This window comes from Cydia splendana, chromosome 21 (assembly GCF_910591565.1).
Source record: "Cydia splendana chromosome 21, ilCydSple1.2, whole genome shotgun sequence".
In the NCBI taxonomy this organism is placed as follows: domain Eukaryota; kingdom Metazoa; phylum Arthropoda; class Insecta; order Lepidoptera; family Tortricidae; genus Cydia; species Cydia splendana.
Window position 1 is genome coordinate 1,422,448 of NC_085980.1, and position 16,183 is coordinate 1,438,630.

General features: G+C 37.9%; 1 protein-coding gene and 1 long non-coding RNA gene across 3 annotated transcripts in view; one reads left to right on the plus strand and one right to left on the minus strand.

The window, feature by feature from the left end:
- Positions 1-8,782, plus strand: part of LOC134801197 (uncharacterized) — a 369,363-nt gene extending 360,581 nt beyond the window's left edge. Inside the window, exon 2 of the long non-coding RNA XR_010145642.1 lies at positions 8,684-8,782. This is a non-coding gene — a long non-coding RNA (uncharacterized LOC134801197). The remainder of the gene's footprint in view (positions 1-8,683) is intronic.
- Positions 1-16,183, minus strand: part of LOC134801122 (alpha-2 adrenergic receptor) — a 670,379-nt gene that overhangs the window by 611,819 nt on the left and 42,377 nt on the right. The window lies entirely within an intron of this gene.

The window sequence follows — 16,183 nt, forward strand, 5'->3', positions numbered from 1 at the left end:
TACTTTTGAGTTTCGCTTAAAAAAAGAATCAATAAAGGATAACTCGGCCTTCGAGCAACACCGGCTTCCGACACATCGGAAGGGAGGGGCCCAAGCGATATCTCACCGTACAAATCTTTCTGCCATTTTTCGCGGGGGGAAAGGTGCACACAGTCGCACTTCTCACACACTTACATACAAAATCCAATCTGTAATGACGACACAAATACATAGAAAATGACACACGTCAAAGACAAATCTTGCAAACCTCGATCTCTTTTTGTGTACGGACGAGTGACCAGTGTCACAACACGCACACTTACACATTTTCGTTGAAGTATGTTATTGTATTCTGAGAGATGAGAAGTCGGATTTGTCGCTCGACCGATCCGCAATTTGTATTGAGCGAGCAAAATCGATAAATCCAACAATTACATGAGACTAAAATATAATAATTGTGTTTGAATGTAATTAAACGTATGATATGTAAAAAAAAAATATTACATGTGAAATATAACACTTTCTTTTTGTAAATTTGATGTCCCCGACCTCTTTTTATAACAAAAAACCGAGCAAACAGGCATTTTTGTGCAGCAGTGTTCACGCGCGCGTCTGGACTCGGTCTAGTGAAAAATCCAAGTGCAACTAGTTTTATTACCCGCGCTAGATTAGATTGACGCGCTAATCTTGTACCTCGGCAGAGGGGAAATAGTGCGAATGCCGCCTCCCTTCCGTGTTGCTCGAAGAACTCGGCACTTAAAAGACTCGGAAGCTTTTTTAGCGCAGAGTCTCATACAGACTCGAGTTCCTTTCGTACCAACACTAGCGGCAGACCATGGCATCAATGTATTCCATTTAATTTCCCTCTACTATTATACAGAGTGATTCAGGAGACGTGAGCAGGACTACGAGTAACACTGCGCATTTCGTAAATTATAAGCAACTGCTTCGTATCAGTATTATATGTAGTCTGTTCGATGTACGGAAAACGGTGAAAAATATAGATAATACTCCTAAAAATACGTGTGATACCTCATTAGATTCGTAATGATGTCTAGAAAAATGTATTCGAAGCGTGTATTAGCACACAAAAATTACAAAAGTTATTAACAAAAAAAGGGAGAAAAAAGTAGATATTTCTTATTTCTCAAATATCTCAAAAAGTATTAATATTTAAGAAACCAAAATTAATATTATAAAATAGGAGGATATTTTCAATCAAACATTCCATATTTGCAGAATTGTATTTCCACTATTTATACTTCTTTTTCAACGCTGAACACAGCCCTCCGCGCCTCATATTCGGGAAAGGCGCGCGGCGTGAAAAAGCGATTACGTAACATTAAATATAATTTTAAAGGTATTACATGTTCAATGAAAAATTAAAAAAAAATATGGTGTATTTAAAATATGTCAACAAATGTAATACTTGTATAAATTTATCTTAAAATTATTTTTTCAACAAGTTAGGCAATTGTTAATGAATAAAATTTTCTCGAAATTCCTTCTTCATTGAAAACGAATAAAAAATGTATACATAACTATTGTAAAATTTTCTCGCTTTCTAGAGCCCTTCTCATATACATGCTTAATAAGATCACGCTATAAAAGTTCTGAAAAAATTAATAGTTTGGTTATAACATTGTTTTATATTTTACAATTTTACCTTGATTTTTCGTTCTACGTCAATTTTCTACGTTATTCTAAAACTTATTTTAAGCAAACTATTAACTTTATTAAAATTTTTATAATGTGATCTTATTAAGCATGTATATGAGAAGGGTTCTAGAAAGCGACAACATTTTACAATAGTTATTTATACATTTTATTTTCGTTTTCAATAAAGAAGGAATTTCGAGAAAATTTTGTATATTAACAATTGCATAACTCATTGAAAAAATAACTTTAAGTTAAATTTATACAAGTAGTACATTTGTTAACATGTTTTAAACCACCATATTTTTTTAAATTTTTCAATCAATATTTAATGTCTTTAAAATCATATTTAATGTTACGAAATGGCTTTTTCACGCCGCGCGCGTTTCTCGAAAATGAGGCGCGGAGGGCTGTGTTCAGCGTTGAAAAAGAAGTATAAATAGTGGACATACAGCTCTGCAAGTATGGAATGTTTGATTGGAAATATCCTCCTCTTTTATAATATTAATTTTGGTTTCTTAAATATTAATACTTTTTGAGATATTTGGGAAATAAGACAAATCTACTTTTTTTCTCCCTTTTTTTGTTAATAACTTTTGTAATTTTTTGTGTGCTAATACACGCTTCGAATACATTTTTCTAGACATCATTACGAATCTAATGAGGTATCACACGTATTTTTAGGAGTATTATCTATATTTTTCACCGTTTTCCGTACCTCGAACAGACTATTAATGAGCTTAAAGTTAATTTCTAGACGTGTTGAAAAAACGTTTTATTAATTTATTTACGACATGCATGGTCACCCTAAAATTAGAATACTAAACTTGGTACCGATATGCTGTGTCAAATTGATTGTCATCAGTTCATCACTGTCATCGCGGTCTGGTTACGTTTGAAAACTCGTATCTCACTCAAGTTTGACAGTTTATTTTCTGCGTAATCAAAATGCTGTCATTACGGTTAAAGAGGTTTTATGTTTATTAATTAGGTCTTGTAGAGTGCCCATGATTATAGAGAATTAAATTTGCCTTCACCAAAAAGTAAAAAAATAGGAGAAAGTGTTGTTGTTTCACCTAAATACGACTGTGATCGATCAATTATCAGTTACTGAGTGTGCAGGATTAGTCCTGCTCACGTCTCATGATCTCCCTGTATTTCACGCCTGAAACACAGGGAATCCTAGTTCAGGCACATGTAAACTATCACTATTTTTAAGTCTTTGTTTTATATGAATGTAACCATGAAATACGTGTTTTTTGAATAAATTATGTTTATGTTTATGTTTATTTCGAATTCTCAAGCCTTGTAAAACATTTCCTGTTTCGCCGCACGTCCGTCAGATTGCGTTTTGCTGATTGTCAGATGTAAAAGGTTTGTTTCGGATAAGCCCATATAATTTCGTAACAGAAAAAATGAATTCCTACATTTTCTACGCCGGGACCCGAACAAACAATTTAGATAGGGACGTCATGTGAGTAAGAAACGTGACCAGAGTAACAGTTTATTGTGCACAACAGAATTGCTGTGAAAGTAAACATATTTTATATGCACGAGGCGCCTAGCCTTAAGTGATATACTTACATAAAGCGCGTACGAAGACGAATTCATATTTTTAAAACATGATATTAATCACAATTATGTGCCGTTGGAAAGTTTCACGTAGAAAACATCCATAATATTCCATAAATCAGGAACAAATTTTTGTTATAAACACAGGATTCGAACCCGGGACCTCCTGCTTTGTAGGCCGGGTCACTAGCAACTAGGCTAGGAGTCTATTGTATAATAAATACCCACCGCCTAGCCTACAAAACACAGCAGTAGCATATAAGTATACAAAAATTACAAAACCGCACACATAATTTAAATTAAGTTTCTTCCGAAAGCCATAAGTTTTATAAATTCGCATTTAGAGATGCGACCGATTGACACTGTCGAAGAGAAAATGGTAAAGAATTCCATATACGCCCGAAAATAAATAAACAAATCAGGATTTTTTTTCAGAGAAGCGTAACTCGTGTGTTATACAGGGTGATTCAGGAGACGTGAGCAGGACTAATACTGCACATTTCGTAGATTATAAGCAACACTTTCGTATCAGTATTAGTGAGGTTAACGTTAATTTTCTAGTCGTGTTGAAAAAAAAAGTTATTCATTTATTTACGACATGCGTGGTCACCCTAAAATTAGAATACTAAACTACCGATATTCTATGTCAAATTGAATGTCACCACTGTCATCGCGGTCTGGTTACTTTTGAAAACTCGTATCTCACTCAAGTTTGACAGTTTATTTTCTTCGTAATCAAAAATTAAAGAGGTTTTATGCTTATTAATTAGGTCTTGTAGGGTGACCATGATTGTAGAGGATTAAATTTGCCCTCACCAAAAAGTTAAAAAATAGGAAAAAATCTGGCTGTTTCACCTAAATACGACGGTGATCGATCAATTATCAGTTACTGAGTGTGCAGGATTAGTCCTGCTCACGTCTCCTGAATCACTCTGTATAGTTGGTAGTGTTGGTACGCTCACTGCATAGTTTACTAAATTGTACTCTGGTTGTAATTTCGGTTCTGTACTCTGTGGCGATAAAAGGGTTCGGTTACATAATGTTGCAAAAATATTGTTTGCCGCCATGTTCCTTTATCTAAACATTTTGATATCGGTCGGTCGGAAATGTTATTGAATTTTGTTGTTTTGATAATTTTACAATCATTTAATGTAAATTGGACTAAATCGTGAATATTTTAAGGTACACTTATTTATGGTATAGTACAGTATTTACTATATTAAAAAATAATGGTCAAAATATGACCACGCGAACAACAATTGAAAATATATTTATTATTTTCATGACCTTATTGTCCGTGTCTTAAAGGCGTGTAAATATGGTGTATTCCCATTTGTCCCCACTCACATGGGAAGATGAGAATGTATCTAATACCTTTAAACAAGCAATTCTTGTTTATTTATATGTCGCATTTGACTGCGATACTTTCAATGACTCGAACAGCTGTCATGTTTATGTAATTGTATCTGGCTGATTAGACGACAGTAATGTTTTGGAATAGGATAAGTGATTTGAGAGGAGCCGTCAATCATATGGAAAATTGTATCGCAGTCAACTGCACTGCATTCCATTCATTAACAAATGTATCTACTATTTCATTATAAATAAAGTTAAGGTTTTGTGATTACTATCAGTGATTATTATTTATGATGGCTGACGACCCGCCTACATACCTATATATATATTTCGGGTATCTCGGAAACGGCTTTATTTCGATGAAATTTGCTATATGGGGGTTTTCGGGGGCGATAAATCGATCTAGCTAGGTCTTATCTCTGGGAAAACGCGCATTTTTGAGTTTATATATATTTTCCGAGCAATGCTCGGTCTCCCAGATATTGATTCATATGAATGCACCTATTCCTACCTGTGCCCGGCGGGGACAAAATGGGAATACACTGTAAATGGAGCGTGGGTGTAATGTTTGTCACTTTAACGGCTTCTGGTAAGCTTCGGTAGCTTAGTTGTTTAAAAGCGATTGGACCGGTGTTCCTTAGGTCGCAAGTCCGAACCCTGCCCGAAGCGGTCACTTCTTCCGCTATTCCTTTAAACCGGCCAAGTGCGAGCCGGACTCGCGCACGAAGGGTTCCGTACCATTACGCAAAAACGGCAAAAAAATCACGTTTGTTGTGTGGGAGCCCTACCTAAATATTTATCTTATTCTGTTTTTAGTATTTGTTGTTATAGTGGCAACAGAAATACATCATCTGTGAAAATTTCAACCGTGTAGCTATCATGAGATACAGCCTGGTGACAAATAGACGGACGGACAGAGGAGTCTTAGAAATAGGGACCCGCAAATGCAAACCCTGCAAATGTACTATAATTTGCAGACGTAAGTGCTTCATACTCATACTCATACTCATACTCATACTCATACTCATTCTTTATTGGTAATAGATAATTACATGTCAGCTTACATAACTAGTACAAATAACATTAAAATTAAAATTAAATACATTAGCTACTTGCGTAGATTTCTATTTTTATCATTAATATTTCGCAGTCAGAAATTCTTCTATATTATAGAACGACCGCTCAACAAGCCAAGCTTTAAGTTTATTTTTAAAAATTAACAAACTAGGTGCGTCTGTTATTACTGTTGGTAGATTATTATACACAGAGGGGCCCATGACGTGTATAGTTTTTGCCGTCTTTTCTAAGCTACGGGGCACTGCTGCTAGTTTGTGCCCGTATCGTGTAATACGGTCGCTATTGTCACCCCGCCTGTGGTATTTATCTAAATTCTCTCGCGTGTATGAGGCTATTTGCAGTATCAAGAGACCTGGCAACGTGATAATCCCTAGGTTAGTGAAGTGTGGCCTTGCAGACTCGTACCATGGAACTCGAGCAATAGCCCTTATAGCTCGTTTTTGGAGCCTAAAGACACGTAGCCAATCGGCCGCACGTCCCCATAGCTCAAGCCCCTATTGAACGATGGACTGTATGCTGGCGAAGTAACAGCTGCGGACTGCCTGAAGCGTAAGTAATGTCATCAGCCTGCCAAGGGCGAAACATGCCCTTCCCAATTTGCCGCACAGGGAATTAATATGACTCTCCCATGTTAGGCTTTGGTCTATGTGGAAGCCCAAAAAGGAGGTACTTTTAACCTGGTCTATGGTGCCGCCGGCGAGGCCTATATGCAACGGACGGCGCTTGCGCCCAGACAAATCAAACTGGATGAAATGCGTTTTGGTTAGGTTTAGTATGAGACCGTTTTGTTCAAACCAGTTCGACAGTTGTCCAGCTACTAGGTTTAGCTTCGATTCTAGTTGATCGATGCTTGGGGCGGTTACAATTGCCGCAACGTCGTCCGCATGCATATAGACCTCACCTTCACTGACTGCCATAGGTAGATCATTAAGTAAGATGGAGAATACCACATTTGACAGGGACGATCCCTGGGGGACGCCGATGGCAGCCGACAGGCCGTGTGAGTTCAAGGTGCCTCTTTGTCCCGTTACATACTGCGTCCTTTTATTCATGAAATCTGACATGAGGGCTTGCGCAGGTCCTCGAATACCGTAGTGATGGAGCTTCGAACTCAGCAACCCATGGTCGACTACGTCGAAGGCTTTCGAGAGGTCACAGAAAAGAACTGCGACCTCAAGCTTGCCCTCTCGCGCCTCAAGTACACGACGCACCACCTCGCGCGCCATCATTGTGGTTGATCGTCCCGATCTGTATGCATACTGGCGTTCCGATAGGTAGTTGTTATTTAGAAGGAACTGGGATAGACGGGTAGTTAGCCCATTTTCAAAAACCTTTGCGACCGCAGGTATGATACATATGGGACGATAACAACTTGGATCGTCTTGCTTTCCCTTCCCCTTGTACAGCGGGCTGACCTTTATTTCCTTAAGTGATTTCGGATACTTACCAATTCTCAGACATTCATTGAAAAGTAAAGACAAAGGTTGAATGAGGGAAATGGCTGAGAATCGTAAGAGTTCAACCGAAATGCCATATAAATCTTGGGTGGGTTTATTAGCAATACACTTTACTATAATTTTATACACCTCTGCCGGTGAGAAGGGTTTAAATCGTAGTGAGCGATCAGCAGCGGAGCACGCGTCCGAGAGCGAGGCAAGGGCGCACGCTGGCTGAGCAGGTGGGGCCCCGCACCGCGTTGCAGCGGAAACGATAAAAATATTAATTCCTGTGCACAAACACACATATCCACACGTACACGCAAGTTAACGCACTCCGTTCCGTCGGGGCACACACGATCGCCCTGGGCGCACCTCGCCTTAAAGGCTCCGTCACACACTGCCGTATTCGAACTTCAAGATATTCACAAGAGACGACACGTACTAGATCCATTCTAGATACGTTATAGTTTAGATATCAACTAGTTCTCTTTTGCAGCGCAATTCGGGCAACCAATGTCACTTTTACGTTAGATAGAGTAAGATATCTATTAGATGTGAATTGGATCTCTAAGTCATATCCTGTGGAAATCGTTCAACAGTATCTCCAGAATCGCGCAAGTGTCAAATTTGACAGGTTAGATCTTAAACATATCGTTATCGTATCTTGGTGATGTCTAATAGATGTCTATATCAAAATCCGAATCGGGCTCACAGGCGCCTTTTGCGGGCTTTTTACAAATAAAACGCTCACGCACCGCCCGGAAAACGCGCCTGTGTGACGGAACCTTAAAGATCTCCCAAGTGCATAAGACAACGGAAGCAGTAATTTGTCTGCCCTATGCTTAACGACACCCTAATAATAAGGGTAGGATTTAAGGGCACGAATAGTTTTACTGTTATGGCGGTGATAATGTTTGGGATCATGCTGTTATGTTTTATTGGTCATGCGTTTAACTGTAGATTGAAATATGAGATTGGGGATTGAGATTGTAATTCATTTATTGTTTCAAATTAAAATTTATGTTTCTATAGACACCGGTCGGGGGTTTGACGACCGGTCTGGCCTAGTGGGTAGTGACTAGAGATGCAACGGATAGTTGTTTGGCCGGATACCGGATACCGGATATTTGGCCTGACCATCGGCCGATTATTCGGTATCCGGCCGCCGAATATTCGGCCGGCGGAACTATACCTTTCTATACTATACATTTCGGTTTTTCAGGTGCGTATTGCGCAGGTTTTCACCTGTTTCGTAGTTAACTTCGCGCGGACTCATTTCTGGCTTCGAAATGAGTGCGCGTGCAAGTGAGTGGAATGTTTAAATTGTTTTAAAATAATAAACGGGTACGATTATGACCGTGACTGTTTCTTAGATCCAATTTGTTTACTCCGAAATCAAGCAATGTTACTATCCGGTATTCGGCCGGATATTAAAATAATGGCCGGATAAGCCGGATATCGGATAGTAACCGAATATCCGGTGCATCTCTAGTAGTGACCCTGCCTGTGAAGCCTGTGGTCCTGGGTTCGAATCCCGGTAAGGGCATTTATTTGTGTGATGAACACAGATATTTGTTCCTGAGTCATGGGTCTATGTAATTAAGTATATTATATATATCGTTGTCTAAGTACCCACAAAACAAGCCTTATTGAGCTTACTGTGGGACTTAGTCAATTTGTGTAATGTCCTATAATATTTATTATTTTATTTTATAGAAGACTTTGAGCTTCCAAAACGTCCCGCTTGGCGCGCTGTTCAAAATCCCATACAAAACGAGACTTAACGCAAACACGTACGTCATGTCATACTATCGACTGAAATTTATACACTAGGTGCTCCGTTTTCATATATTTAATGTTTCAGTAAAGGACCATGGGCAACTTTGTATGGAGTCTGGACCCAACGCCAACAGAAATGAGAGTAGGTATTTCTATGTACTTCATTTTGTTATATGGGCACCAAGCTGAATTCCATTGCAGAACTGAGATATTCGTAGTTTAGCCAAAATGTCGTCACCCTTATTACCTAGGCAATAGAGACTGAGTAAGTAAATTAATTGCTGCAGGGTAGATGTTCGCGCACCGCCGGGCGAGCACACCGAAGGATTTGCCGCGCTCGCCCGGCGGTGAACTCTATTGCCTAGGTAATAAGGGTGACGACATTTTGACTAAAATATCAATTACTCAGTTCTGCAATGGAATTCCGCTTGGTGCCCATAGAACGAAATAAAGTACAGAGAAATACCTATTTAATGACCTAACTCTCAACTATGTTGGTTTTGGGGCAATTTTGACGCATAGTCCTTTGCATAATTACATCCACAGGGAATACCCCCATCAACCACTATACTAAAAAAGGGCAAGAAAAGGGTCCAGGAAACCAGAAACGAACAGCTAATCCGACCGGCCCTAAATCTAACCCGATTAATTACACCTTGTTTATCCCACGCGAGAGATAAAATACGGTGATAAATAATGTTACACTATCTGTGTAAACTTTAGGTTTAGCGACGCAATATAATTATAAACGAAGCTCAATTTTGACTTCTCTTCGCGCTATCCCGGCATTTTGTCCGCTTGACAACTAATTCCAAGAATTGACGTAGACACTAGTTTTTACGAAAGCGACTGCCATCTGACCTTCCAACCCAGGAAACTAGGCCTTAGGATAGCGGTAACGTGTGACTGTCAATCCGGAGGTCGCAGGTTCAAACCACAGCTCGTACCAATTTTCGGAACTTATGTACGAAATATCGTGAGGAAACCGGATTAATCCTAAGGCCTACGATGTTTTCCTTCACCGAAAAGCGACTGGTAAATTTCAAATGATATTTCGTACATAAGTTCCGAAAATTGGTACGAGCTGGGGTTTGAACCTGCGACCTCCGGATTGACAGTCACACGTTACCGCTGCTAGGCCACAAGCGCTGCAAAAACGAACGCAGTGGCATAATAAATGACCGCATATTGCCCTATATCTTCGCGTTTCTCACGCCGCGCGTTGGAAGGGAACAATTAATCGGGGGTCCGGGCTAGGGCCGGATTAGACACATACAGGGTGGACTCGGAGTAGTGTGCAAGTTGCAGAATATACTCACAATTTCTCTTTTTGCCTCTTATATCATAAAAACATAGAAACTTAATTTTACTCTTGATAATTATTTGAGGTATCTTAAAGATATAATTGGTAAATTTGGTCCTTTTCAGAGAATATTCCATTCATAAGACCAGATCTTAGTTTGAGCTAGGTTTCAAATCTACGGCAAAAAGTTTATAAAAAAATAAAAATAAAAAAAAGTCATTTATTGTCGCAACAAAACTTACAGCAACAAATCGAACAAAGAGAAAACAAAAAAAAAGGTTACAGGTAACACAAAAAGGTTAAAGTCCAATAGGGTTGCTGACTGTATATAAAATATAGAATATATTTAATTATAACGAGATATACAAAGAGAAGGTAATTTTTAGGGTTCCGTACCTCAAAAGGAAAAAACGGAACCCTTATAGGATCACTCGTGCGTCTGTCTGTCTGTCTGTCTGTCTGTCTGTCCGTCTGTCACAGCCGATTTTCTCCGGAACTACTGGACCAATCAAGTTGAAATTTGGTACACATATGTATGTTTGTGACCCGAATACGGACATGTAACGTAAACAAATGAATTTTAAACATGGGGGCCACTTTTGGGGGGTAAATGAAAAAATGAAAAAAAAATTTTTTTCAAACTATATCATGTTACATATCAAATGAAAGAGCTTTTTGTAAGGATTTCAAATATATTTTTTTTATAATTTTCGAATCAACAGTTTAGAAGTTATTCAAGAAAATAGGCAAAAAATGACCATTCCCCCCCCCTTATCTCTGAAACTACTAGGTCTAAAATTTTGAAAAAAATACATAAAATAGGTCTATACCTATAGATGACAGGAAAACCTATTAGAAATGTACAGTCAAGCGTGAGTCGGACTTAATTACAGTTTTTAATCCGACCCCTACGGATTTTTTAAAGAGATTTCACTCACGTTTCACATAAAAAATACATTGTTAACAGTGCCGGATTACTTAGAGTAGTAGTTTTCTTAGAGTAATTGGTGATAATTTTCTGATAAGATAATCATTTTAAATATTTAACGGTCTTACCTACTTACGAGTAATTGTAAGGTCAAATTAAAAATAATGTTTAAAAAAAATGTTAAATTGAGAGCTAGCTTAAAGTTTTTTGTACTCGTCGACTTTAATGGTTGAATTAATAAAGACTTTGTAACCAATAAGCAAAACAAGCACGTGCTTACGGCACCACGCTCAGGGAGGGCACCAAAATGCCAGGTTGAAAAAGGTGAACAAATTTTAAAATTAGGGACAGACACATCGTTTTTACCACACGATTTTTTTAGCTGTCCAAAAGCTAATTTGCAAAAATAATGGCGCGTAATTCTTTGGGAAACAATCGGTAGCAGTAGACGAGTCGTGATTACATGCATAGATTCGATTTCAACCCACTCTTTTGCGGTTCGGCGTTAGGTCTTATGCGAGGCCTTCTGCCTTACGGCAAATTTGATCTTCTGCCTTAATTACACTTGGGCGTGGATCCAAATCCCAGCTTTCCTCTTTCGCAGCTGGGCCTACTGCCTTTCTCACACTTCGCCAATTCAATTCCAAGCTCTCTGCTTTCTTGCATATTTTATGCATGAAAACAACCTCGCTGAGACCCTTAAATATCGAGCCCTATGCGAAGCTAGGCTGATAGAAAACTGTCCCATCCCTTCTCTGTATGAAATCCTGGATTCGCGCCTGGTTGGGACTAAAACTAAAATTGCGTTTTTATATCGAAAAATTTTCGCGCTCGCTTCGCTCGCGTTTTCAATTACTTTATAAGGTATGATAAAGGTGACATTCGGGTGGCGACTGCAGCAACATTACTCTGTTGCAACGTTACTGCTGCAGTACTGTCAGCTTCCGTGATAAAATGATGTGACTGATTTCCATACTAAAAGTAAAAATGTACAACTGTCTATCATATTGCGTTTTTAAAATATCGAAAAATTTCCGCGCTCGCTTCGCTCGCGTTTCTATTACTTTCTACGCTATGATAAAGGTGACATTCGGGTGGCGACTGCAACAGCATTAGGTACTCTGTTGCAACATTACTGCTGCGGCACTGTCAATTTTCGTGATAAAATGATGTGACTGATTTCCATTCTCAGCTGTAATGCGGCAATGAACTTCTCTCAATTTACCAAAAAATCAATGTAATCTTGATGACCCTAGGGAGAGGGGGCACCTAGAAATGCTTAGGGCATCAAAATATCTTAATCCGGCACTGATTGTTAAAAATTGTGTAATATACGGAACCCTTGGAACGCGAGTCCGACTCGCACTTGGCCGGTTTTTTTTATAAAGTGGTACATGTAGGTAAACCTTAGTTACTATTTTTACAAAATCTAAACTATATAAATATACATTTGGAGACAATCTTATTAAATATGAAATGCCCCGTTCACAATAGTAATTATATTAATATTATTCGTAGTACTTCTCGTTAAAACAACCTTAAATTTGAATATGTTCTCCTAATTAAGTAGTGTTTGGCCGAACATACCAAGCGCGCAGTGTAGGTAAATAAACTAACACTAAATGTCACTCACCTGCCATAAATAGCATATGAGAAACACTTAAACAAACTAACTAACATTATAACTTAAGTAAACTACACACAATTATGAAAATTGTCGTAAAATTAACCATAATTTCTACTACGCCTTAGAGATGCTCGAGGAACGCTTTTAGTCGCATGTAGGTGCGGCCGAGTTCACAAACATTACACCAGGGATGTAACGGATGTGGTTTTATCGGATTGTTTTACGGATGTTTTAGGTAAGTAACGGAACCGGAACCAGAATCGGAGCCTGAGACAGTACTGAGGACACATTACACGACACATGAATAGATATTTTAATTCAATAACACGAATGAAACAAAACAACTACCTTATTCATACAGCGTGGCTAAGCGGGGAGATGACCGAATGACAGCTATAAACCTGCTTCTTTTTTTTGATGTACGCCATGTCCCGCCGCCGCGCTAAGCTTTGACATCCGATTCAAAAATAACGGAACCGGAACCGAAGCGGATGTGTAATATCAATCAGAAGTTCCGACTTAACGGAACCAGAACCGGAGCTTCGTAACATCCCTACACGCCAACGTTTCAAAACTATATATCCACGACCTTATTGTTAGTCTGCCCTATTCGAACTTTAAGATACGTCAATTAATAGATATCGAAACGATATGGATTAGATGTGTCAGTATCAAATGTGACGTTTCTTCAAACAAAAACATCACTTTATATATCATATCATTCATATCTTATCTTTATAGCATATCTTTTCTAGATCTAAATATTAACTGACGTATCTTAAAGTTGGAATCGGGCCGAGTGTCTTAGAGGCGTGTTAATATATTTACATCACACTCGCTCAGTAAATGTGGAATTGCACGCAGGTTTAGCGGGAGTTATAGAAAAAGCGTTCTCCCTAGGGAGTTATGAAGTTTCTAGTGCCATAATTAACAGTTTTCTGTCTTTATACTTAATTTTTGTATCGCAAGTGTGATGAAAAACATTGTGTGTAACTCTCGGGGCGTAATAATATTGCAAACTCGAGTCTATAAATCGCTCCGGCAAGCCGTCGCGATTTAACTTACTCTCGTTTGCAATATTCAACTTACGCCCCATGTTGCACAATGTACTATTTTGGAACGTTGGCTTGTAAAGATGTTTGTGAACTTTAATGTACTAACACTGACCATTGTTGGATCTTATGTCCTGGAAATAAGGCATACAATGTGATAGTTCAGTGTGGCCATTCGCATATTTCAGTATGCAACATGTCCCAACGGACGGCAAAGTGAGGTCACTCCGGGGTAGGGTTATCAGATATAAACAAAAATAATGATAAAATTACATATTTAAGTACACAAACGGGTCTAACGCGATATAATTTTATTGTTTTTACCATAGATTCGGACGTTTTAGCTGAGCTGCACCAGCTGTGGTCACGAAACTACTTTTCGTTTGTGTAATTAAATAATTATGTGTACAAAACTCGTGAGTTTAAAGTGTTATACAGATAAAATTACTCATTTAAATCTTTTCTCAGACGTTTATTATTCGCAGAGTCTTATTTCTGCAACTATGATAAAGAATCATTCATTTTACATCAGCTAATTTTACTGAGAGTACGATTCTGAATTCATATTCGTTTAAGCAAAATTCCAGTTTACAAAAAAAATTCAGGAATTCCAATAAAGTACGAGTAAATTTGTTTGCCTGAGAAGTCAGGTAAAATCCTGACATGTGGTAACCCTACTCCGGACTGTCCTTGCGAACGTAAGGAATGTGGCCACACTGTTCAACTATGTTGAATTACTGTCAAGTTAGTAGGTTTACATACAAGTGGAGTTTGTAACTAGATTTTGTGGGTAAATGTTAAAACAACTACACACTAGTTCCATATACTCGTATGTATCGTTCGAAACGCAACTGTCACTGTCGCAGTAATATAGAAGAGTGATAGATATTTGTGATTTTCAAAAATACTACTTTACTTACCTAGATCGATCATTAATTTTGTCCTAACATCTGATTCTCCTGATTACATTTTAGATATCAGATTATGCATTCAAACAGGGAAATTCGAACATACATGATAAATCATTCTGATGTCAGTGTCGAATTGGCCAGATAGATGGCGCCTCAAGCTTGGCAGAAGCATCCTGGAAACATTTGTAATTTCTAAACAAAACTTTGCTATATTTATATATATATGATTACAAACCTAACACCAACGCCATAAATAGGAGCTTAACAACTTTTGACTTTGTTTTATTTCATAAACTTCGGTCGTTAAAGCTCCGGGAGTTTTTTTTAACGCCACAGATAATCTAAGTACATATCGCCTTCATGACCATTTCTTTTATTTATTTCCACGCTTTTAAACATTTTATTACAAATTCAACCTCTGTTTCTCTCTTGCGGGTTTCCAGCACGCCACATCGTAAAGGTTCTCTTTGTTCTTCAATAACTGATAAGAAACTTGCATTTTATCCACAGTAATGGCAAAGGAAGTTGGTGTAAATTTTGAGTTCTTTCCTCGTACTGCCTCGTAAATAGATTAACCCGTAAAATATTTAATAATGTTTGATTTGTAATGTTTTACATTTAATATTTTTCTCACATTGATTTTCACTCGCAAGCATTGTTTAACCCTAGTACCATGAAATGAAACCGTCGCGACGCTCAAGATTCCACACTCGTGGTTCAATTTTGGAACCTTTTGCTTGCTCGGTTATCAATTTTAGCAGGATTTAAACGAGGAGAGGAGTTTAGGAGTGAGGAGGAGGGGTGTCCCCTTGTAAAACAAATAACTATTCAACCATTAGAAGTTTTGGTTACCTACTTTTAGCAACTTCCACGTCAATTTCTCATTCTTTTTCAATATGCTGCGTATATCAAAGATTCTGCCGGCTTTTACTTATAATTCAAGTGTAGGCAAATCCACATCCTTGTTAAGCATTTTGTGTTGGAAAACATTAGTTTATATTTTTACATTTATAATGAGAATGACAGTCGCCTACAAAAGTGAGTCTACCTAAAAACTCAAAGCTCACAAGGAATGTGTTTCAAGTTTTATTTTTAATTTAAAAGTGTACGAAGTTGTCTAGGGCGCAGGCGAAGTTTTAACAATGTCGCCTGCCGCAGGGCTGTGCAATGGGGCCACCGTTCTATTTATAATTATTTATAATCAAGAATTGTTTAGCCCTTAAATGCATAGTGTAGGATGCAGCCTACACAACATAAACATCAAATTTTATGCATAATTAGTCAAATTCTATTGGTTCCTGTATATTGGTTCAATAGTAAACTAATCCATTTTTCGAATTTATACTTAAAACGCAGAGTTATAATTTATAAAAAATATATCCTTTGGTCCGTTTTCATAACTATGGCTTTCGTAACTGGCTGCCAAAGAAGATTTATTTTTCCTGTTTCATAATTAATTATCAAACAATAATTCACTTTCTGCTTTCATAATCGAGTATTTTTT